This window comes from Pinus tabuliformis, chromosome 3_1 (assembly GCF_031772625.1).
Source record: "Pinus tabuliformis cultivar Carrire ecotype Pingquan chromosome 3_1, CPIR1, whole genome shotgun sequence".
In the NCBI taxonomy this organism is placed as follows: Eukaryota; Viridiplantae; Streptophyta; class Pinopsida; order Pinales; family Pinaceae; genus Pinus; species Pinus tabuliformis.
The window spans coordinates 668,373,940-668,397,421 of record NC_142301.1 but is presented as its reverse complement, the minus strand read 5'-3'; positions in this window follow the sequence as shown (position 1 = coordinate 668,397,421).

Below are 23,482 nucleotides of genomic sequence, written 5' to 3'. Positions count from 1 at the left end.
CATTGAATGTTATTATAAAGATCATGTAAAAGTTTGAAATAACATAATTATTTTCAATATGATTCGCCTATATATAATGCATTTTGGAGATAGTTTGTCCTTATCTCTCTCTCTCTCTCTCTCTCTCTCTCTCTCTCTCTCTATATATATATATATATATATATATATATATATATATATATATATATATATATATATATATATATAAGCGGAATATATTTTAACATGTTATTAGATACCATGATCTATGCATATTGTAACTATAAGTATTTTTGTGTACCACAAATAAACCAGGGTAATTAATAAGAAGAAAGTGCAAATGCTTTTGATTGATGGAATAGAGATCATGCTAAGGTTATAAGTATTTTCTTAATAGTATGAAACTATGCAACTTCAGAACATACCTTAATGTAAATGTCTGATATAGATGAGGTTCTAGGGAAATATCTAACCAATATGAACCCTTCCAAATTGGAAAGGAAATTGAGACATGACAAACATACTTTTTAGTAAGAAAAATAAATTAAGTCTTAAATTTTAATTGGGGAATAAAAGAAAATTGGTACAATTGTTATGCAAATGCTTACATAAATAAGTCACCTAATGCTTGAAAGGAGAATTGTATAATAAAGAGTCCATAATTGTACCATCATATTATTGTTATGTAATGATACATATGCCCATCCCTGTCATGAAATGTATGTGTTACCATACTCTGGTTGAGTGGTCATTTAGATAAACATGTTTTAAAAATGATCATGCTTAATATTTGTGCATAGTAAAGAGTCACATGAATTTTCTATGTAATAACATTATAATTAATTCTAGTATTGATAGTCTCTTACATGTTGAAAGAAATTAAATTTCATTGCTCAAAAATCATAAAGATGTTGCTTACCCCGATACCTACTAAGGGGGAGTATGTTGTACAAGAAAAGAGTGTGATTGACCGAATGATTATATTGGTAAAGTAGGGTGGAGATGTAGTGTATTGTGATAGACTATATGTTTTGTTGCTTAGATGTGGGGCATAGTTCTGTTGAGCAAATATTAGTGGTTTTTGACTTGTATAATCAATGATATGCTGCTATCAATGCTTACAAATATGCATATCATGTAGATATTTGGTTTTTTTCCTCCATGCAGGGGATTTGAGTTGCTTGAACTATATTGAAGTTATATTTTGTTAGCATACATGCTTGGGCTGTTATGTGCAAATAGTAAATAGGAAAAGTATGCATGACTATGTTAAGGGTTATGCTAGACAAGGAAATTGAAGGTTATTAATCTTACTAATAGGAAAAACCTTATAAATAAAGTGTTATAGCATGCAATAGGGAGAAAAGTCCCTAAAAGTAATGCTATTCAATTTTGTTTAATACTAATAAAAAGTAATGCATATGGGAGGAAGATATCGTTACTCGAGTGGCACACTTACATAGGTTGCCTTCTTGGAAGCAAGAATCACAATTCACATAAAACTAGACTATGATTCTGCTCAGAGATTAAGCTATGGTCATTATGCTATAAAAAAAACTTATAAATGGTATAATTGCTAATATACCAAAGTAAAGGATGGTGAGAACATGTTATAGTATAAGTCTATATAACCTACACAAATTTTCATTCAAATTAATCTTTTGATTAATACATACCATCTGATTTGTTCTTCGATTGGAAGAAAGTATGGTTAAGAGGAAATCTAAGTTAAACAGATTTCTAGGACATATGCACCTTTTGATGGATATGCACAATAGAACCTATATGTATCTTTGAGTGAAAACCATAATAGTGGATAAAGTAGCACCAATCATATGTACTATTGGGTCAATTAAATAGATTGATATCATGTAAAAAAAATGAAAGAAATTTTGAGAGGTCCTCTTATTGGATTGCATTGATAAGATGTCTCGACAACATAAGAAAATGTTGCATAATTCAAACAAGAATTCATAAGTAGATAACTCATTTTTTGGTAGAGGGCAATTCAATGTTAAGGATGAGCTAACATGTAAATACCTTTAGATCATAAACACTTACAACTACAAGGAGTGTAGGATTGAAGTTTGTAAAAACTTTCATGCATAAATAAATCTAATTACTCAAGGCCAACAGGTTGTTGAGGCATAAAAAGGGAAAAAGTAAAACATAAGAGGTGAGTTAATGATATGATGAATATTAAACTTCAATATCTATGAGTTAATAGTTTTCTTAGAACATTAAGCTGAAGGTATGATTATGATGAATATATGCATGAATAGAATACTATGCGAATAATATTATTTCGACATGACATAAAACTTTATTAATTACATAGATGAACCATGATAAATCAATGTTTGTACAATACTAACATGGTGGGAAAATATGTGGATAAAATTTATGTCATGCAGGTTATTCCATGAGGATGGTATTATAGGTTGTACCACAACTGTACTATGTACAACAATACATATGGGACCGTATGACTACATATCTACAAGGTTGAAAAATGAAATGTGTATCGGTGTGTATAACATACCTTGTGTGTAGGTATGAATTAGTCATTGGATGGATGTCTGACCGGGTAAGAAAACCTGGAGGTTACTTAGAAGAAGGAAGGTACAGTTGGTATAAGTAACTATTGTTAATCACAGTTTGGCATATATAAAATTATGATGAATATATGTATATGAATATATATTGTGATTTGAAATAATCTATTATGACCTTGCAGGCATATTAATGTGGAAAATATGCTAACAAATGTATTGTATGCATAGAGACTGCAAGGAGAAGGTGTTCAACAAGAACAGAAAGACGTGAAATAATGAAAGAAGAGAACATGAATTCCTGAGATAAAATAAAGGATGAGAAATAATTTATTTAATAATATTAAGTAACACATTATGATATTTATCATAGTTAAACTTTTGGATCTATAAATTATCACAAATGGTTTGAAAAAAATGTTACAGGTACCTATGAAAGGAGAGCACTCCTCAAGCCTGATGTATTTATGGAAGGAGAGATGCTCGCAACACTCCTTGTGACTGATGTACATTGGAATAAAATGAATGAGATGGCAGAGCCACGAGAGATGATGATTCAGAAACGAACTACCTATGAATGAAGACATGATGCAGTGATCCACTCAGGATGGTGTAAAATTTAAGGGGGGGAGTATGTAACACCCCTTCCTTGTGTACTAAATTATTGTAAACCTACGATAAGTTAAAGCTAGGTGTGATATCCTCCCTTGTGTGTTAAATTTTGTAAACCTAAGCTGAGGAAAGCTAGGTGATATGTAATATGAAAGCACATGTGTTTTTAAATAAATTAATAAAGTAAATCACTTGGAGGTTGGAGCACCAAGAGAGAGGAGATGCTTGCCAAATCCCATGAGGAATGGGATAGAGATGAATCCAAATCCCATGAAGAATGGGATAGAGATGAATTTTTCATGATAAGCTTCTAGATGTGATTCTAGAAAAGCTTGGATGGATTGGATATCCAACCGATGGATGGGAGATAAACATCCATTGGCATAAAAGCTTTGTGGGAGATAAAGGCAAACTCTTATGTGGACAACTTTAAGTCCGGGTAAGGAAGGACACTTATCTGTAGAATGATTTTCTTCATAGATTAAACAAACTTCTATAGAGTTCAATGGGCATTCATTCTTAGGATGCCTCCTAGTGCAGCTAGGGAAAAAAATGGCCAAAGCCCTCTATGATTCCTCTTGCTTCCTTTTAATATGAAAGGTATCCATTTTCATGGAAAGAGTCTACAGCATCTCACTGTTGAAGTCTTCCAGAATGTTTCCAATTTCTCCTTTAATGGATGAGTTAAAGGGAGAGGTATTGGTTATGGGTTGACTCCCCCTACCTTTCTTTCTGACTACTCTAGAATGGTTTCTAAAAATAGTCTTTATGTCCTCATAAGATAGTTGGTATATGTCTCCCCCGTCCAGTAGATGGAGGGTATCTAAAATATATTCTCGAATTCCCCTGAGTAGGACCAACTTCAGAGACTCAGGGTCAAGTGTACACCCAGCCCTTTTGTAACTGAACTAGAACCTCTCCTCATAGTCTTCTAGGGACTCATCACTTCCTATAGTCATTCGGAAAATTTCTTCTTTAGTATCTTTTGACCTACAATAGTCTCGATACTTTTTGTTAAAAGCTTGTTGCATCTGAGCCCAAGTTGTGATGCTATTACCAGGTAATCCCATGAACGAGTGCAATGTTGCATCATTGAGAGTAGAAGGGAATAGTTTCAACTTTTTCTCATCTTCTGCATAGTCATAGGTTCGACAAATAACAACAAACTCAAACAAGAAGGTGTCAGGATCTTTTTTAGTCAGACGTTGGAAATGAGGTAGGGAAAAAGGGATTATTTTCTTCATTTTGATATCCCCATTGGTCTCCCTAATGGGAAAGGTGCCCTCTATTCTTTCTCCATTCCCCCTAGCATTTCTGTTTTTAGCCATTGGCTCCAAATAAATGTTTTCTTTTTGTTCTTCCCCTATAGGTTCTTAAAATATGTCTGGTTGTTCACCTAAGGGTTCTTGTTGATCGCAGCCATCGAAGAAGAGAGAAGTTTGGCTGTGTGAATCAATGGCAGTGTTGGGAAAAAAAATTCCTAAATTATCTCTATTCGTACGAGGCATGAAAGGAAATACTTTTGGTTGCTTTTTATTTCCTTTTCCCCACACTAATAGTACCTACAAAAATGAAATTGATTGAAAAAAACAAATTGAAACTAACCGAAATGAGCTTGATGAAATGAAATTTGCAGAATTAAAAAGCAAAGAAAGGAAATGCAGAACTGAAGGGAAGGAAAGGACTAGTCCACTTTTGCTGAAATGAAATTTGCAAAATTGAAAAGGAAAGCAACAAAATGCAGAACTGAAGGAAAAGAAAGCACTAGTGTACTTATGTTGAAATAAAATATTAGCAGAATGTTGCAAGAAGAAAATTAGAAGAAAGCAGTAATCACATAATACTCTGATGCTTCCTCGGCAACGGTGCCAAAAAGTGATGAGCACCAGTATTGCAGCAATAATGTTGCACCTCCTGGGCTACCTACTTTACTCTTATCAATCGGGTAGCTCGTAACAAACTTGTAAGTGACGGTGCTCTATGAACAAGTACTTGTTTTTACTGCCGGTTGTCACTTGGTCAGCTGGCGCAAGATCACTAGGAGCTGAAGCCAATTTCTATGGATTCCAGAAGAAGCTCTATATGTGATGAAAGGAAAGAAAAAAAGATGCTATTATAATTTGCAGAAAGGAGAAAGATTAAAAGGTAAAGCAAACCAGGTAAACCCTAATTAACCAACTAACCCTACTTTTGCAGAAAGCACTATGAAAACCATGAAAATAAAGCCATTATTTATTCAAAGAGGTAAAAAAAATCTAACTAATCCCTTTCTAGAAGTAAATGAGCAAAAAACATCTTCTTGGATTTTTATGTATTTTTATGTGAATTTGACATGCATGAAATTTATTTGTTTGTGAATGTGGCAGCAAATAGGTGGCGTTGGAGTGTGTTTTTGGTACTTGAGAGGATGTAGGATAGTGTGGATGGGGCCTAGGAGGTCTCAGGTAGCCTTCTGGAGGTTTTTTCCACACTTGGCCTTCAAAAGAAAGCCTACAGGAAAATCTACAGGAGGACACAGGAAATATGTAGGAGGAAAAACAATCAGGGTGTGAGAGTGGGTGGAAAAGGTGGATGAAGGTTGGAATGAAGTTTTAGGGAACCTAGGGTCTACCAAGAATCATTATGAGAGAGAAATGTGATTGGATTTTATCAAGGAGAGAAGAAGGAATTCTATCGAAAATGCAGGAAACTAAGGCAGAATTGAGGGGAGACTTGGGTGACCTGTAGGGCATGGATCAGATGGAGGATGGTATGGATGATAGGGTGGCCTGCTAATAGAGGATATCTGCTGCATAAATGACTGACATTCAACTAATGAGATTAAGCAAGCAATGAAATAAGTGCATCTAAAAAACAAAGTTTTGCATCAAACTAGTCTAAACTGTGATCTATTAAAGGAAATGGTGGTAACTACTTCCAAAAAGGAAAGTACGAAACAAGGATATTGTAAACCAATAAGTGAGCATGATGAATAAGTTCTAAAGTAAAGAAAACTAGACTATTAACCAACTAAAAACTGCAAACACTAGAAGTCTCGTGAATGAGGGAAATCTATGTTTTTGGCGTACCAAGAGGGTCTTTGCCTTAGATCATGGCCCCAAAGGGAAGAAGAGAGGCAAAGGAATTGTTGCTAGCCTTTTGAATCTTTTCTTTATCATTGCTTAACCTGCTATAGAAAGCACAAATGGAAGAAAACTACTGAATCATCAAAAACAACCTATTCTTAACCATAAAAGAAATTCATCTAACAACAACCTGATCTAAAACTGAAATAAAACATAAAAACACAAGTAAATAGGAGCTTGGATGCTTGGATTGGGCCCTAACCCAATACCTTCAGCCTTCTAAGGTAAATCAGTGCTAACTCAAAAAGGATTCCATCTTTATTTCCAAAAAAATAACAAGATTACATGAAACTGACAAAAAATAATAAGCTTGAAGTTGAGCAGAGTTTACATAAGAAACAATCCAACAAAAATCTCACCCTAGTGAAGCCCTAGGCCTATCTACTTATAAAAATTAAGCTATCAACAGCTTCCTTAAAATTAAGGAGGCTTGGTTGCCAAAACTCGAGATAATCATCAGTCATCCTCCACTTGCTCGGCTGCCTTCTAGTGCATGACTTGGTTGCTTGTACTCCAAACTTAATGAAGGGTAATTAGAAGTGAGGAGTAATAAATGAGGGCGATTCCCTCCTATAACTCCTCTCCTTTTTCCACTTCGAGTTATTTTTTCCATTTTTCCATTCGATCCTTGACTTTGACCACAAAATTCATCAATAATCTGCATTAAACACATATTAGACCACATGGCATCATAACTAGCTCAACTCACTCTATAAGCATAAATATAATTATAAAATCATACAATAAGCTAAGAGAATGGTTGATTTGACTAGGTTGGGAGGTAAAATGAGCCCATATAATTACCCATTTATAAGGCTCATCAAGCATCAAATGGGTGTTCAAGAAGAAGACAAATGAAGAAGGAAAGGTAGAGAAATACAAAACCTGGTTTGGTAGCAAAAGGTTGTTCCCAGGTGCCGGGAATTGATTTTGGTGATATTTTTTCTTTTGTTTCCAACGTAGCTTTTATTTTGAGGTAGAATATATGGATGTGAAGATAACATTTCTTCACAGGGATGTGGAAGAAGAGTTCTACATGAAGCAACTTTGTGGTGAAGAGTAAGAAAGAACTTGTATGGAAGTTAAAAAATTCTTTGTATGGGTTAAAACAATCACCAACGATGTGGTATGAGAAATTTGATACATTTATAAGGGGACATGGCTTCAACAGAAGCAAAGTAGATCTCTATGTGTATTTTAAATTAATTGGTGATTGTGTTGTTTATCTGCTCTTGTATGTGGATGATATGTTTTTGTTCATAAATGACAAAGAAATTATCGAGGATTTGAAGACCCAATTGTCTTCCAAATTCAACATGAAATATATTGGTGTTACAAACTATATTTTGGGCATGGAAATTAAATGAGATCGGGCAAAGATGATTCTCTAGTTAAACTAGAGGAAGTATGTCGAGACAATATTGTAGAGGCTTAATATGCAGGACAGTAAACCGGTGAAGGTTCATATTCTTGTATGTGTAAAGTTATATGTTGAATAGTGTCCCAAGACATAAGAAGAGGAAGAGGACATGTCCCATGTTCCATATGAAAGTGCAATCAATAGCCTAATGTATGCAATGGTCTGTACTATACTAGACATTGCACATGTAGTATGAGTATTGAGTAGGTTTATGTCAAAACTAGGGAAGGAGCATTGGACAACAATGAAGTGATTTTTCAGGGATTTGCATGGCAGTAGTGATTATGGTTTGTGCTACCAAGGAAGACTAAGATTGAACAGAGTTTTGGAAATCTGTGGCTCTGTTGACAGAGACTACGTTGGATATTTGGATGAGAGAAGATCTACAAGTGGGTATGTGTTTAACCTATTTGTGGGTGTAGTTAGTTCGATGAGTAAGAGACACTCTATAGTGGCACTATCAACTACGGAGGCAGAATACATGGAAGCCACTCATGCAAGAAAGGAACCGGTTTGGTTGCAGAGATTGTGTTCAAGCATGGGGTTAGTACATCGAGCTATAAGGATAGACTATGACAACCAAAGAGAAATTTTCTTGCAAAAGAACCCTACTTATCATTGAAAGACAAAGCACATTGATGTTTTGTATCACTTTATGAGGGATATGGGAGATGACAAAAAGGTGTTGCTGGTAAAGGTGGACACTTTGAAGAATACTACAGATGCATGGACAAAATCTGTGAGCTATGAGAAGTTCTCTTGGTGTAGAGAAACAATGGCCATTGTAGGGTTTGATCAATGACTAATCTCTCCTGTGGCCCGTCATAGAAAGAAAACAACACGTGGGAGAATGTTGGGTTATGCTATATTATTTCCATGACTAGCCCCAACAGCTAAATCGTGGTTTAGAGAGGAGGCAGAGTTCCCCCTTCGTTGTGTTAGGTGCAACATGGGGGTTTGAGGGGAGTGGTAGACCCCTCTACGGGGTCTGGGGAAGTGAACCGAGGAATTTTTTTTTTGGACCCTATATTAGGTGAGCAGACCTATCTATGGTTTTTTGCATGGATTTCAAACATGGTTTTGGGTGCGATGGTTTTCCGTCCATCGTATGTTGTAGATCCGGTCAAGGGAACTACAATTATGTTCTAATCCAGGTTTAATGGATTGGGGTTTATGGATTCTTTGACATGTATATATATGTATTGTAACATTGAAAGGAATGTAATGAATAAGCAATATGGTAGTCCTGGTTTTTGGATCTAGTGGAAAATCTCTATGTATTATATGTTTTATGTGCTATGTTATCGCCATTGTTTATTTTATGCTTTTAGAATTCGTATGTAGGTAATTTCTGTATGGGGTTAAAACCTACATATCGTAGAGGTGAGAACGTATTACGTATTTCAAGGAATTTGAATATCAAGCATCCATATATTACATAAAAAGTCCATCTGTTACATAGATCCAAGATGGTTAATTTTTTTAGTCCAAGATGACTTTACAAAAGATCATTGGTTCTATTACCCACTACTAGTGGGTAGTATGCATAGGAGAAAACAATTTATCCTAGATGGTCCTTGGCCGACAACTAACAACCCCTTTCAACCACCAGATAGCTTGATGTGCCATTATCTTTACCACTTCAGCTAGGCATGTGGTCCCTCACCCATATGTTATGATCATATCTTTCAAGGTGGGAATGCGAACCTCAAAGGTATGGCTTTTCATTTGTATAGTTAAGTAATTTTCCTTAGCACATGGGAAAAAACCAAACATGAACTCTAACCCTTATTTATGGCCATCACCCTAGTTATTATGGGTCCAAGATGAGCGTCGTCCACATAGAGTAACCCATGATTTTCCCAACCCCGGTGGGAAATGAAATGACCCACCTTAAAATGGGGTACCTACTACTATGTCCTACACATCATGATCTCATCCCCTGGAACCCCAAGCAGTTGTGAAGAAAAATCAATGAAAGGAAAAAGGCATATAAAGAAGGGTGGAGAAACAAAGGTCGGGGGAACTCATGTACCATGATTTTATCCCTCCTACACTCATATACCCAAGTGTGGTCTTCCCTCATCATAGCTACCCTTGTGCCATGACATGTGGCCTAGAAAATTCCCCTAATCCCCACTTTATTCCATGACTATATAACTTGCGACCTACCACCTAATGAATGTATCGTGGAATTTTCACCCCCTTTAAGGGACAAAATGACCCAATAGGGTCCTTGTTTAACCCCCTTATTAAGCTTGGGGACATTTGTACATGCAGGAGGCCACTATGTAAGGACATGGCACCATGAAGTGCCTGATTGATTCCATGATTTGTAAGCTATTTTACTTGATTTTTCTAATGATTTGTTGTATTATAGAGAAAGGGGACACATTGGATCTTATGAAGGATTGCAGATGGGTCTGAATTTGGGGTTCGGTCTCCCTATATGGGGTCCAAGCCCTCCAAAGAGCCACCTTAGAACTTGTAGGGTGAGTGTTGAGAGCCATGGGCCTCCACCATAGCAAAGAGTACTTCATGGATTTCCAGCACTCTTCAATGATTGCTCGCATTCCACTGTTTAGATGAGGATGATGAAATTCGATATCATGCCTATCTGAATTCACAATTGTACCACAGACTTGGCAGAGATTCCATGGTCCACATGCTTATATGTCTCACTGTAAGAGATAAAGGGAGGGCTTATGTCAACCTCCTAGCCCTTATAGATGGTTTACATCCATTATCAATCTACTTGGTACCCATGAGGATGTCCTTGTGCCCCCACACCCACTTGGGAGCACCACAGTGACTTCCTTGGAAAATAAGGGTCCAACCCATTTTCCACTATGTTTGGAGTTCATTATCTCACCACGGCACACTTTGGACTTCATTAGGCATTCTCAATGGCCCAACGACTCATTATATTGACTATTCTACCCTCTTGAGAGGCTTATTTTATGTTATTGAGCTATCTAGGTAGGCTTGTCACCAAGGGATATAATTATTGCACATTATTTTATTACCTGGTGTTTAATTAGGCCTAATTAGGAAAATTAAATTCCTTAGAGATCATATAAATTGATGAGAGGTGATTCATTTCTCTCATCATCACATGGATTTGGGTTTAGTAGATCTTGTGATAATTTTTCATTCCCTTTTGGAGTGTTGGAAAATGTAACTATGTTCGGTCTTCAATAATGTACTTGAGTAATTATGTAATGTACTTGTCAAAAGGATAAAGAAAAGAATTATTATTATTATTATTATTGTGACCGATTAAAGCATGGGTTTCATGCTTGGGTCACCATATTTTAGGTCAAAGTCCCCATTCATGACTTCTAGTATTTATTTTGAGTCTATAAAATTATTGTACATTTAAAGAGACCCTTCTTGGGCTTTTGAATCATGTAAAAAGGTTTAGTATTGAGTCAAATATGAGTTATGGAACCTCCACACCATGTTGGCCTAAGGGAAGATCATGTCAGCCTAAGACCTTATTCGACCCAATAAGAAGCATATAAAAGGAAATACATCGAATTCATTTGGAGCATCACTTCTCATCAAGTTCCAATTCTCTCTCCTAAGTAGAACTGCGAAGATCTTGTTGTTGGGCAGAAGTGCGAAATGGGTAGCTGGGAAAGTCTATCGTTGAGAAGACAAAGTGAATGTGGGTTTGGGTGAGTCTAAGGAGTCAAGGAAAATATAAATTTTAGTGGTGTTCTCTCTCTATTTTATGCTCTAGATTGGGAGATCGAACTCTTGAAAGTTATACTGCTCCCGGAAATTGTTAGTTGCTGCAATTTTTTGCATAGTCGAAGTTGCTGGGAAGAGGTCAATATTTTTGAGGTGAACTTGGTGTGGAGGGGAGGTCTGGTATTGGTATAGGGTGAAGAGTCTCAAAGGATACTATTGAAAGGATGAATTACTTTGACAACGTTTTCCCCTTGGAGGGGGTTTTTACCTAGCATGTGCCTACATCTTTTCTTCATTGGCTTATGTGCTACTCCTTTTGGTAATTACTTGATGAACTAAATAAAGAAGATATAAAGAATCGTAATAATAAGAAAAATCAAAAGTAATTATAAAGGTCAAGAAAATATTTACTACCTTTTTTATTTTCCAACATGGTATTAGAGCTTTGATGAAGAAAGAGGAAAAAAGGCAGATTCATTCGTAGACGCTATCTTAAGGAAAGAGTCTGCTATATTCAAGGAAGATGTCTAACTCAATCATTGGTGAGAAAAAAATTGAAGGACCATATAACTTCACATCCTGGAAGAAGAGGATTTACCCAATCCTCGAGATGAACAACATGCTAGACTTGGTTAAAGGAAATTTAAAGAAGCCCACAAAAGAAGCTAGTGATGCTGAAAAAGTGAAATTCGGGCATCTAGAATTGGTGGCTATGACTAAGATGGTAGAAAGGATAAAATAAAATCTTGTCCCATTCATGGCTAATATCGATCATGCTAAGGATATGTATGAAGCCTTATAATATTTTTTCACTGTTAAGAACATTGGTCAAGTAGCAACTTTCAAGAATGAGCTACAGAATACAAAGATGACTAAAGAAGATATTGTGGCAACCTTCTTTGTGAAGATAAATAGACTTAGGGATGATCTCTTGGTAATCGATGAGATTGTTCTGGAAAAATAATTGGTGATCACTTCTATATTAGGATTTCCACCCTCTTGGAGTGAATTTTCTTCAGGTCTCAGCAGCTGGAAGGTAGCTCCCATATTTGAATAATTATGCACCACATGTAGTCAATAAGAATTGAGGATTTCTATGGTTACAAATCCTGTAGTATCAAATGCTTGTGTTTCTCATCATAAAGGAAAGAGATCAAAGGGACCAACAAAGAAAGTTTTCATGTCTAAGATAGATTGTTATCAACTTCACAGGAAAGGCCACTACAAAAGTGATTATCGAGAGAATCCAAGGAATAAGAAAATAGGAAGAGATCAAAAGAACTTTGTTGAGGAAGGAGACTCAAAGAAAGTCAAGCGTAAATAATACGATATTAGGGGATTACAGTATTAAGTCATTTAATATACATAACTTGTTTGATATGTTTTATAATTTATAGGTCTTTAACATATCTTTGGAAAATATATTTTTTGTATTGCTTTAAGTTTTTAGGTTTCCCTCAAGCTTTGGAGGGAGCTCCCAACAACTCTGAAAGATAAGTATCTCATATGTTTTTTAGTTTTGGGTTCATGTAATCATTTAGTTTTGATTATATTAATACTAATCAGCTTTTTCCGTATGTTTTCTTCATCAAGAAAACATCCAAAAGAAGGAGGATCTCTCAAGACAAGGTTAGTCAAGATTCAAAGTTATGATTTGATTGCATTGATTAAAAGGATTATTCATTTGATGATATATTTCTAACTTTGTTATGACTATTTGTGTTGAATATTAGTGATTCTTGTTTGGATGATTCATCTCTTGATAAATCTACTCTGGAAAACCCTAACCAAAGGGTTTGCTAATATGAATGTCTCAAACCCTAAACTGATTATGGATATTGTGAAATTCTAGTTGAAGTTTTGTTTATGATGTCTTGTTTGGGATTTTGTATATGATGGAGATCCTAACTTGTTAAGATTTAGTGATAAGATCTAAAATCCTGGAACCATTGAAGTTTTGGGCATTCTGGGTTTGTTACGTTTCTACATTGGAACCCTAGATCATTGGGGTTTGGTGGAGTGCGTGAGCAAGACCCTTATATTGTATTAGGAATTATTTTCTTTATATCTGTGTGTTTGTCTAATCAAACCCTAGTGTAATCAAGATGATCGTGTTTCTAACTCTTATTGGTATTTATTAAGTTGGGTTTTACTAACACATGATATGAAATGTATTTGCATGATGATGAAATCTAATCATGTATAGATATGTTCTTTTGGTTCAAATCCTAGGTTGTCTAGGTCAAGATGTAGTAATGTTCTTGGACATATGATATTCTTGTGAATGGTTATGAGTTCCTAGATATGTGTGTTGACCCAGTCATTGATGGTCATGAGTTTTTGGATTTAGTGAAAGTCCTTGTGTGAGATTCTAGGATAATGATATTTGGAAATCTAGGGTGTTGTAGATAAACCCTAGTGAAGTTAAAATTGTCTAGTATGTGTGATATAACAATCTGAAATCTATTAGATGATTGTTAAAAATAAAAATATAGGGTTTTTCGTTCAAATCCTAGTAGTGACATTATCTAGTGTGAAATGTAACAATATAATATCTATGTATTTAATGATTGTTGAGATTATGGAATTCTAGGGTTTCAAAGTTAAACCTTACTGAAAGTAAAATCTCTGGAATATGATGAATTAAGATTTGTATAAAGTTTGGTAAATTTTTGAATTATAGGGTTTTGGAATTGAAACTTAGTTGAAGTATAAATCCTTGATGAATATTAACTATATGATAACTTGGTATTTGTGAGAGATTTGTTGAAATTTAAATTTTTGTTGAGATTAATGATTGCTCGGAAACCTAGTGTTTGCAACTAAACCTAGTGATAGTTGCCCATGTTAGTGAATATTTGATGGTTGATTTAAAATATAGAGGTTGGAGCTAACCCTAGTGGAAGTTGGTGATGCTAATGACTATGTGGTGATTGACTTTGAGGTTCTCTATGAAATCTAGGATTTGTATGAATTCCTAGTGAGAAGTCTAACATATGTATTTTCAAAGTTTATTAGAAGCTTTGTAAATACATATGTGTTTTGAATTTTTTCTAGGGTTTGATATATGTTGTATTAAGATATGTCATAACTTTGGAAGATACATTGAAACCCTAGATGAAATAAATGTTTTTATAGTCTGGGGTGTATAAAGTCCCTAACAAGATGTTGAAGAGTATATGAATCTTGTTTGTAATTGAGTCTAGGTATCTAATATGAATAAATTTTAAATGCTTCCGTGATTTTGATATGGATAATATCATGCTTCTATAGATTTGGTTGTACATTCTACTCAAGTTATGTAGGTACACAATATTCAACTTGGTGAAGATTGTCATTGATGTGATAAGTATGATGGGGATGATGATAACTCTGATGAAATAGTTGGAAGCCAAGAAAAATTCGCCGATGTTGAAATGAGTAAGTTTATCTCCCAGAGAAAGCATGAATAGAATAAATCTCCCTAAGTTTAAGAGGGAGTATAGATAAAGAGGTGCTTCCTGGTTGAGAGGGAGGGCATAGCTTGGTATTTATTGAATAATGAATTTCGAAGGATATGTTGTTGCATGAGAAGTAGGAAGGAAAACATATGATCAAGGAATCTTCTTTCAAATATTCGGTTGATAATCCTAGTATGGAAAGTTGAGAAGCAACATCTGTTGTGTATAATACCCCGAAAGTGTGTATTTCATTATGTGCATTTGAAAGGATATCATTGATTGGCGTTATGTTTGTATAGGTGAATATCTCGAAGGAGATCATAGCATGTTGGTTACCAATCAGTTTGATTGGGAGATATTGGTTATTATTGATATGATGGATGAAGGTGTCATGAGGCTTTGTGAGTGAAGCATTTCCTCGGTGGACATTTGGTCAGCACATTGTGTTGATGTCTAGAAATTTGAACGGTGGTGTTGATCATAAAGCTCTGTTTTGATACACAATTGGATTTTTGGATTCATGATTAGAAAGTAAGCCTGATGGTACCTAGAGGGGTTGAAATCTTGAGTACATCTTAGTCCCACCTGGACAGATTTCCTTCCTCAAGAATCTAGTCCATGGCATTGTGGTGCCTAAATTTTGATTGATTGTTTGGATAGAGTTCCTTAGTTAGCAATCTAGTCCAGGGAATTGCAGTGCCTAAAATTTCTTCATGATTCATATAGTTTGACATATTCCACTGTATCTGTATATTATGAATACCTCTCTAGTTAAGAGAGAGTGTTGGCAAAGGTAACTATGTTCAGTCTTCCATAATGTACTTGAGTCATTATGTAATGTACTTGTCAAAAGAATAAAGAAAAGAATTATTATTATTATTATTGTGACTTATTAAAGCATGGGTTTCATGCTTTGGTCACTATGTTTTAGGTCAAAGTCCCCACTGAGGACTTCTAGGGTTTATTCTGAGTCTGTAGAATTATTGTACATTTGAAAAGACCCTTCTTTGGCTTTTGAATCATGTAAAAAGGTTTAGTATTGAGTCAAATATGAATTATGAAAACTCCACACCATGTCGGCCTAAGGGAAGATCAAGTTGGCCTAAGACCCTATTAAACCCCACAAGAACCCTATAAAAGGGAGGACATCGAATTCATTTGGAGCATCACTTCTCATCAATTTTGAATTCTCTCTACTCGGAAGAGGTCTGAAAATCTTGTTGTTGGGTAGAAGTACGAAGTGGGCAACTTGGAAAGTCTATTGTCAGGAAGCCAAAGTGAATGTGAGTTTGGGTGAGTCTAAGTAGTCAAGGAAAATTGAAATTTTGGTGGTGGTTTCTCTCTATTCCATGCTCTAGATTTGGAAATCGAAGTCTTCCAAGTTGAATTTATATAGGAAGATGTTAGCTACTGTAATGTGTTGCATAGTCAAAGTTGTTGGGAAGAGACCAATCTTGTGTAAGATAGCTTGGTATGGAGGCAAGATTTGGTCTTGGTCTAGTGCTGGGAACGGGTCCCCTAGGGTCAATTTTGGGGTTAAAAACCCATGTTTTTAGGGTAGAAGGCCCGAATTTTGAATAAAGAAATGTAAAGTTTCTGCATTTTATGGTTGTGGAGAGTGAAGAAATCAAAAGTTAAAAATGGTTTCCACCCTTAGTTTAGATAAGCTATGTCAGCTTGATGAGATCCACCCTTGGTCCATGAACCATGGGATTGTATAAAAAGGAGGTCTTAGAGGATTCTCAGTAAGGATGTGGAGTTGATATAGATAGAGAGTCATTGATGAGTCTATAAAGAGCTAAGAGCGAGAGTATTAGCGTAGGTAGAAGGTGTTAGTGACAGTCTTTCCAGCCTTCCTCTAGTGATCAAATGTGCTCTTACAAAGTGATTTTGAAGTGTCAAGGTCAAATTTTGTCATTTCAGTGAGTCTTCAAGCAAAATTTGGTCACTAGGCATTAGGTCTAGGGTTTGCTCTCACTCTTTTCAAAGTTGCCCAAATGAAAATCTATGTCACTATTCAACTGAGTCTATAATCATTCATAGGGTTGTCATTATCATCTCAATGTCTAATGAGTCATTTTACGCTTTGTTCATGCTTCAGTTGCGCCTAGGTAAGGTCATTTCCCTCTCCTAGGGTTTTGAAGGCAATTTCTCTTGGATGGTCAAATCATTGGAAAAACTTGTATCCTGATGTTCATATACCTTCCCCTATCCTTAAAATACCTTATCAAATGCTTCCCATCACTGACATCCCCCAAAATCCTCATTTTTGTACAAACCCTAGTTTCTAGCTACAACCTGGCAATTTTCTAGGTTGGGCCTGTGTTTTTCCCTTTTGGACCCCTTCCCCTCGCTCAATCTCTGAGATTCCACTTTCTCCTGCTTCCTAACATCCCTCCCCACTCCCAAAAATTTCCCCAAGAATTTAGAAGTGCCCTATCGCCTTTAGTTCGCTTCATTTCCACGAAATCCCTTGTTCCACACATCGGGACAAGTTTCATTCAAAAGATGTTTCAGGGCAATAAAAGATGAATTTGAAAAAACTGAGAGACCTTTTTGTCCGAAACATGCCAAAGAAGAAAAACCTCCTTCACTTTTTGCACAGGTGTCATGGTTTTTGAGAAATGTCAAAATTACAATCGTCGGATCCAAGGAGGTTGGCCTAGGCACTAAAACGACATAAAAGGCCCGATCCACTCCAAATTTTGGCCAAAGCCTCTTTGACTAAGCATGGTACTTGATTGGGGACTTCCAGCCCAAATTTCAAGAAATTTGGAGAAAATTTTGTCAATTGTGAATTTTTTGTGCCAAATAGAGGTTTTCTCCACCAATGGGTCGCGCACCGCGCGCGACGGCAACTAAATTTTGGGAAAACTCAGCATTTCTGGATTTTTCATGAAAATTTACACTTTCTCAGCCATTGCCAAGAAATTTCACCAAGTTTTGGGTCTCGAGAAAGTAAAAAAAACAAGCAAAAAATGACTTTCTGCCACATTTTTGAAACACAAGAAGCAGTCTTGGGAGATTGAAATTTTGGAGGGGTAAATGATCCCAAAATTGTGAAATTATACTTGGGTTGGGAAGTAGACATCGATACATTTCCAAAAAGCCCACTTTTGCCTCATTTGGACATCGGGAAGTACCTCAAAATCAGCTCCAAAGTAGCGCAACCTGTTAAGGAAGAGGGCGCGACCCGTTGGGCAGTTTTCACAGGAATTCATGGGATTTTTCATCCTCTTTGATGTAATTAATGTATTTTCATGTTGACATGACACTTATTTACCTATTCTAGAAGATTCATTCATGAAATAGCAAACATTTAATGAATGAATTGGTTTCCTAGCTTATAGAGGCAATTTGTTTTGACTGCCTAGATTTTAGTGCTCAGTTTAGAATTGGTTGAAACATCTCCTAGAAGGATGAGCTCGACCCCTAGAGGCAAGGAAAGGTGTTAGCTTTCCTACATTATGTATTTTCTTAGTCATTTTCAGGGGTTGGAGATGTTGGACTCTTGAGGGAGACGCTACTATTTTATTATTCATTGTATCTCTGTAGTTTTGGCAAAGGAAGAAAGACCTAGGTTTTGCAGTCTTTTTTGGGATTCCTATGGTTACATTTATTGATGGTGTGTATCTCTTTGTACATGTAAATTTCTTATCTGATTCATCATCTTACTTTTCCTTCTGCAAATTAGGCGAATGAAGTGTTAAAGTAGAATTTGTGATTGTCATGCTTTGCTTTTAAGTTTGCTTAATATTTATGTTTTCATCTGTCTAAAGAGAACTCTTGAAGGTTTCTTACTCTCTTTAGCTCCTCACCGGTCATTTCTATCCATCCATTTAATTTAAAGGCATCAATACAAGCTCCTACCTTGCCCCAAAGAACCCCCTGCAAAAATTGTGTCCAATCCCTGCACCCAGAATTGCCTTTCCCCAACTTTCCACCAAAACCCTAAAAATCGCACACCAAAACTTTAAATCAGTTTACTAGCCTAAAATCAGTGTTTCGTCATTGGCTATCTCACCCGTTGAAGATCTTTACAGAGATAGACTGGAGAGAGCCCTCTCCTGCCCCATAGGGCTAGCTACGAGGCCAAGTGGTTTGATGTTGCCTTGGAGTTTGCCTTTCTCAGCTTGAGGTGAAATTTGAAGCGCTAACATATTAGCGACCATACTGGGGAGAAAAAATTGTTTGCTGATTGATGTGTTTGTTTCATAAGTCTTAGACGGAGCCTGAAGTTATGTCAGGTAGCCTTCGAAACGCTTTTTCTTTGCATAAGCGGAAGTAGATAAACACTAATTCAGTCAATCTCTGTGAGCTTGTGAATACAGCACTTCATTTGCATTTTACCCCAGTACATGTATCAAGTTCAGATCTGATTGTTGATAGTGGACAACGATCAGACACTTGAAAGGCTGAAATCATTCACCTGGCGACTCTTTTCACTGAAGAATCCAGCAACCTGTGCTTCATGGTGACTTCACAGCAGAGAGATCAGTAGCTTTGAGCTTTTCAAGATGGATCGGATTGCAAGAAGATACGCTCCCGTGAGCCGAGATCACATCCCTGGTTTTCCAAATAAAATTCCGAAGGTAGATTGGTCAAGGAATTTGCCTACATTTAATGATGATGGCAAGAAGGATGCTGCTTTACATCTAGTTAGATTTCATATGCATATTCGCAAGTTGAAGGTGGATTTTCCTGAAGATTGCTTGATGAAGATATTCTTGTCCACTTTGGAAGGTAGAGCCCGATCATGGTATGAAAGTTTGCCGCCTGCTTGTATTTACTGTTTAAAGGATTTTCATGCCTTGTTTATTGAAAGATATCAAGCATCGTATCCATCATTAAATTTAGTTCAAGACTGTTGCCAGCATGCATATAGTTTTATTGAAAGCCTTGAGAAGTTTTATGAAGATGATAATTTCATGGATGTTGAGATCATGGAGGCTCTGTATGAGAATCCATTTCAGCAACATGAAGAGAACCTAGTGGATACCCATCAAGATGATCAGGAAATTTTGCAGCAGAATCAAGATCAGCAGGTTGAAGATGGCCATATGACTGAAAATGATCAAAGAGAGGGTTCTATTTCAGATCTACCCACAGAAGAAGACAGCATGCAGGGTAGTCAAGATTCAATTTCAGAATGTGATGCAATCAAGTCAGCTATTTCAGATCAACATTCAGATCATGATGACCAAGAATACCTTGTGCTGAATCCTGAAAAGGAGAATTTTTTTGTTGAGATCATAGACAGCGGTATGGATTCAAATTTTCTCAGTCGTGCTACCAGTCTGTCATTAGCACCAAGTCTTCATGAGGAGGTCATTCTGTCAGCTCATGAAAAACAAGGTGAGATCTTTGCTCAAGCAAGTGAAAGAGTTTCTTTGAGTGAATTTGTGGTAGACGATGTAAATGATAATATTGTGCTTGATAATATTGAAGAATGTAATAAGGAACTTGATAATTTGGTTGTGATATCATATGAGGATGACTTACCATATATTCAGACTACAGAAGATCATAGCATACATGATTACCTTTCAGATTCTTCATATGTCTCATGTGTTGAAATGTTTTTACAAGAGGAGATCTGCTCATCTACCTATTCAGAGTTTTTTGAAGCCCATTAGCATACTTTTACTGATGCACATGATGAAGGCAGATCAGAATTTGAAACAAAGGACACCTTGAACTTTCAGCAGGAGGTGGCAGTGGCAAATCTTCATGTTTTTCACGATCCTCTAGCAAGTTTGTTGCAGCCAACAATAATAGTGTTTATTGCAGTGTTCAGTAATGAAGGAGATCATGGTCAGCTATGTTTTTGGATGCTCAGTTATAGGTTTGTACTGTTGACCACAAGATCTGATAAGAAGAATCAGTCAAGAAGCCATCTGCTTGATTGGTTGCATTGGTATTTTGATATAGTTTGATGTATATTGTCTTATAAGAAACACACGTGGTTGTCATCATGATTTCAAATCTTGATGGACTGCCGCCCTTCAATAAGCTTTGTAAGTTCTTGTTTTCGTTAAGTCAGTCATGAGTCATTTGTGAGTCAGTTTTCAGTCATGTAGGTTTCATAATTTTGTCGGCTTGAGTAAGCTTTCAGTCAATAAATGAGTCAAAGTCTTGTATTGTTTGTCAAATAATGGACTCCATATCCCAATGGACGAAGGCGCTGGTCTGCTCTCCCAGAGGTCTGAGGTTCTTGGCACCTCCAAGGAGCTACCATCCCCATTGGAGCCAATGTTAGTGTCAGTCTTTCCAGCCTTCCTCCAGTGATCAAATGTGCTCTTACAAAGTGATTTTGAAGTGTCAAGGTCAAATTTTGTCATTTGAGTGAGTCTTCAAGCAAAATTTGGTAACTAGGCATTAGGTCTAGGGTTTGCTCTCACTCTTTTCAAAGTTTCCCAAATGCAAATCTATGTCACTATTCAGCTGATTCTATCATCATTCATAGGTTTTTCATTATCATCTCAGTTTCTAATGAGTCATTTTACGCCTTTTTCATGCTTCATTTGCGCCTAGGTAAGGTCATTTCCCTCTCCTAGGGTTTTGAAGGCAATTTCTCTTGGACGGTCAAATCATCGGCAAAACTTGTATCCTGATGTTCATATACCTTCCCCTATCCTTAAAATACCTTATCAAATGCTTCCCATCACTGAGATCCCCCAAAATCCTCATTTTTGTACAAACCCTAGTTTCTAGCTACAACTTGGCAATTTTCTAGGTTGGGCCTGTGTTTTGCCCTTTTGGTCCCCTTCCCCTCGCTCAATCTCTGAGATTCCACTTTCCCCTACTTCCTAACATCCCTCCCCACTCCCAAAAATTTCCCCAAGAATTTAGAAGCCCCCTATCCCCTTCAGTTCGCTTCATTTCCACAAAATCCCTTGTTCCACACATCGGGACAAGTTTCACTCAAAAGATGTTTCAGGGCAATCAAAGATGAATTTGGGAAAACTGAGAGAGGCTTTTGTCCACAACATGCCAAAGAAGAAAAACCTTCTTCACTTTTTGCATAGGTGTCATGGTTTTAGAGAAATGTCAAAATTACAATCACCGGATCCAAGGAGGTTGGCCTAGGCACTAAAACGACGGAAAAGGCCAGATCCACTCCAAATTTTGGCCAAAGCCTCTTTGACTGAGCATGGTACTTGATTGGGGACTCCCATCCCAAATTTCAAGAAATTTGGAGAAAATTTTGTCAATTGTGAATTTTTTGTGCCAAACACAGGTTTTCTCCACCAATGGGTAGCGCGCCGCGCGCGACCCTTTCGTTGGGCAACTCCATTTTGGGAAAACTCAGCATTTCTGGATTTTTCATGAAAAGTTACACTTTCTCATCAAATGATCACAAAATTCATAAATTCCACTTGGGTTGGAATGTAGACATCCACACCTTTCCAGCAAGCCCACTTTTGCCTCATTTCGACACCAGGAAGTACCTCAAAATCAGCTCCAAAGTAGCGCGACCCGTTCAGGAAGAGGGCGGGACCCGTTGGGTAGTTTTCACAGGAATTCATCTACAGCTCAGGAATTCACCCAGTTTTGACGAGTTTTGACTTGTGATGGGATTATTCACCCTCTTTGATGTAATTAATGTATTTTCATGTTGACATGACACTTATTTACCTATTCTAGAAGATTCATTCATGAAATAGCAAACATTTAATGAATGAATTGGTTTCCTAGCTTATAGAGGCAATTTGTTTTGACTGCCTAGATTTTAGTGCTCAGTTTAGAATTGGTTGAAACAGCTCCTAGAAGGATGAGCTTGACCCCTAGAGGCAAGGAAAGGTGGTATCTTGCCTATATTATGTATTTTCTTAGTCATTTTCAGGGGTTGGAGAGGTTGGACTCTTGAGGGAGAAGCTACTATTGTATTATTCATTGTATCTCTGCAGTTTTGGCAAAGGAAGAAAGACCAGGGTTTTGCAGTCTTTTTTGGGATTCCTATGGTTACATGTATTGATGGTGTGTATCTCTTTGTACTTGTAAATTTTTTATGTGATTCATCATCTTACTTTTCCTTCTACAAATTAGGCGAATGAAGTGTTAAAGTAGAATTCGTGATTGTCATGCTCTACTTTTAAGTTTGCTTAATATTTATGTTTTCATCTGTCTAAAGAGAACTATTGAAGGTTTCTTGCTCTCTTTAGCTCCTCACCGGTCATTTCTATCCATCCATTTAATTTAAAGGCATCAGTACAGTCTCCTACCTTGCCCCAAAGAACCCCCTGCAAATTTTGTGTCCAATCCCCGCACCCAGAATTTCCTTTCCCCAACTTTCCACCAAAACCCTAAAAATCGCACACCAAACCTTTAAATCAGTTTACTAGCCTCTACAGCTGAGTGCATAGAGGCTTAGTGTAGAAGTCTGCAGCTGAGTGCGCAGACCCGTATAGTTGAGTGTGCAGTGTAGTCAAAGTTTGTACTAAAATTCTAGATCATCAATAAAGAAGAGTATTATGAAACTACTGTATATTTTACTTCTGTCCATTGCATGCAATTATGTTATATTAAGAACTAGGTTTATCGTTTATTTCTAAATTGATGCGCAAATCTATGTGTTTTCCTCTATTATATGAATGTAAGTAGAGATATATTTTTACGCAAAGATAATCTTAATTACATAATAGAATTGGCGAAGAC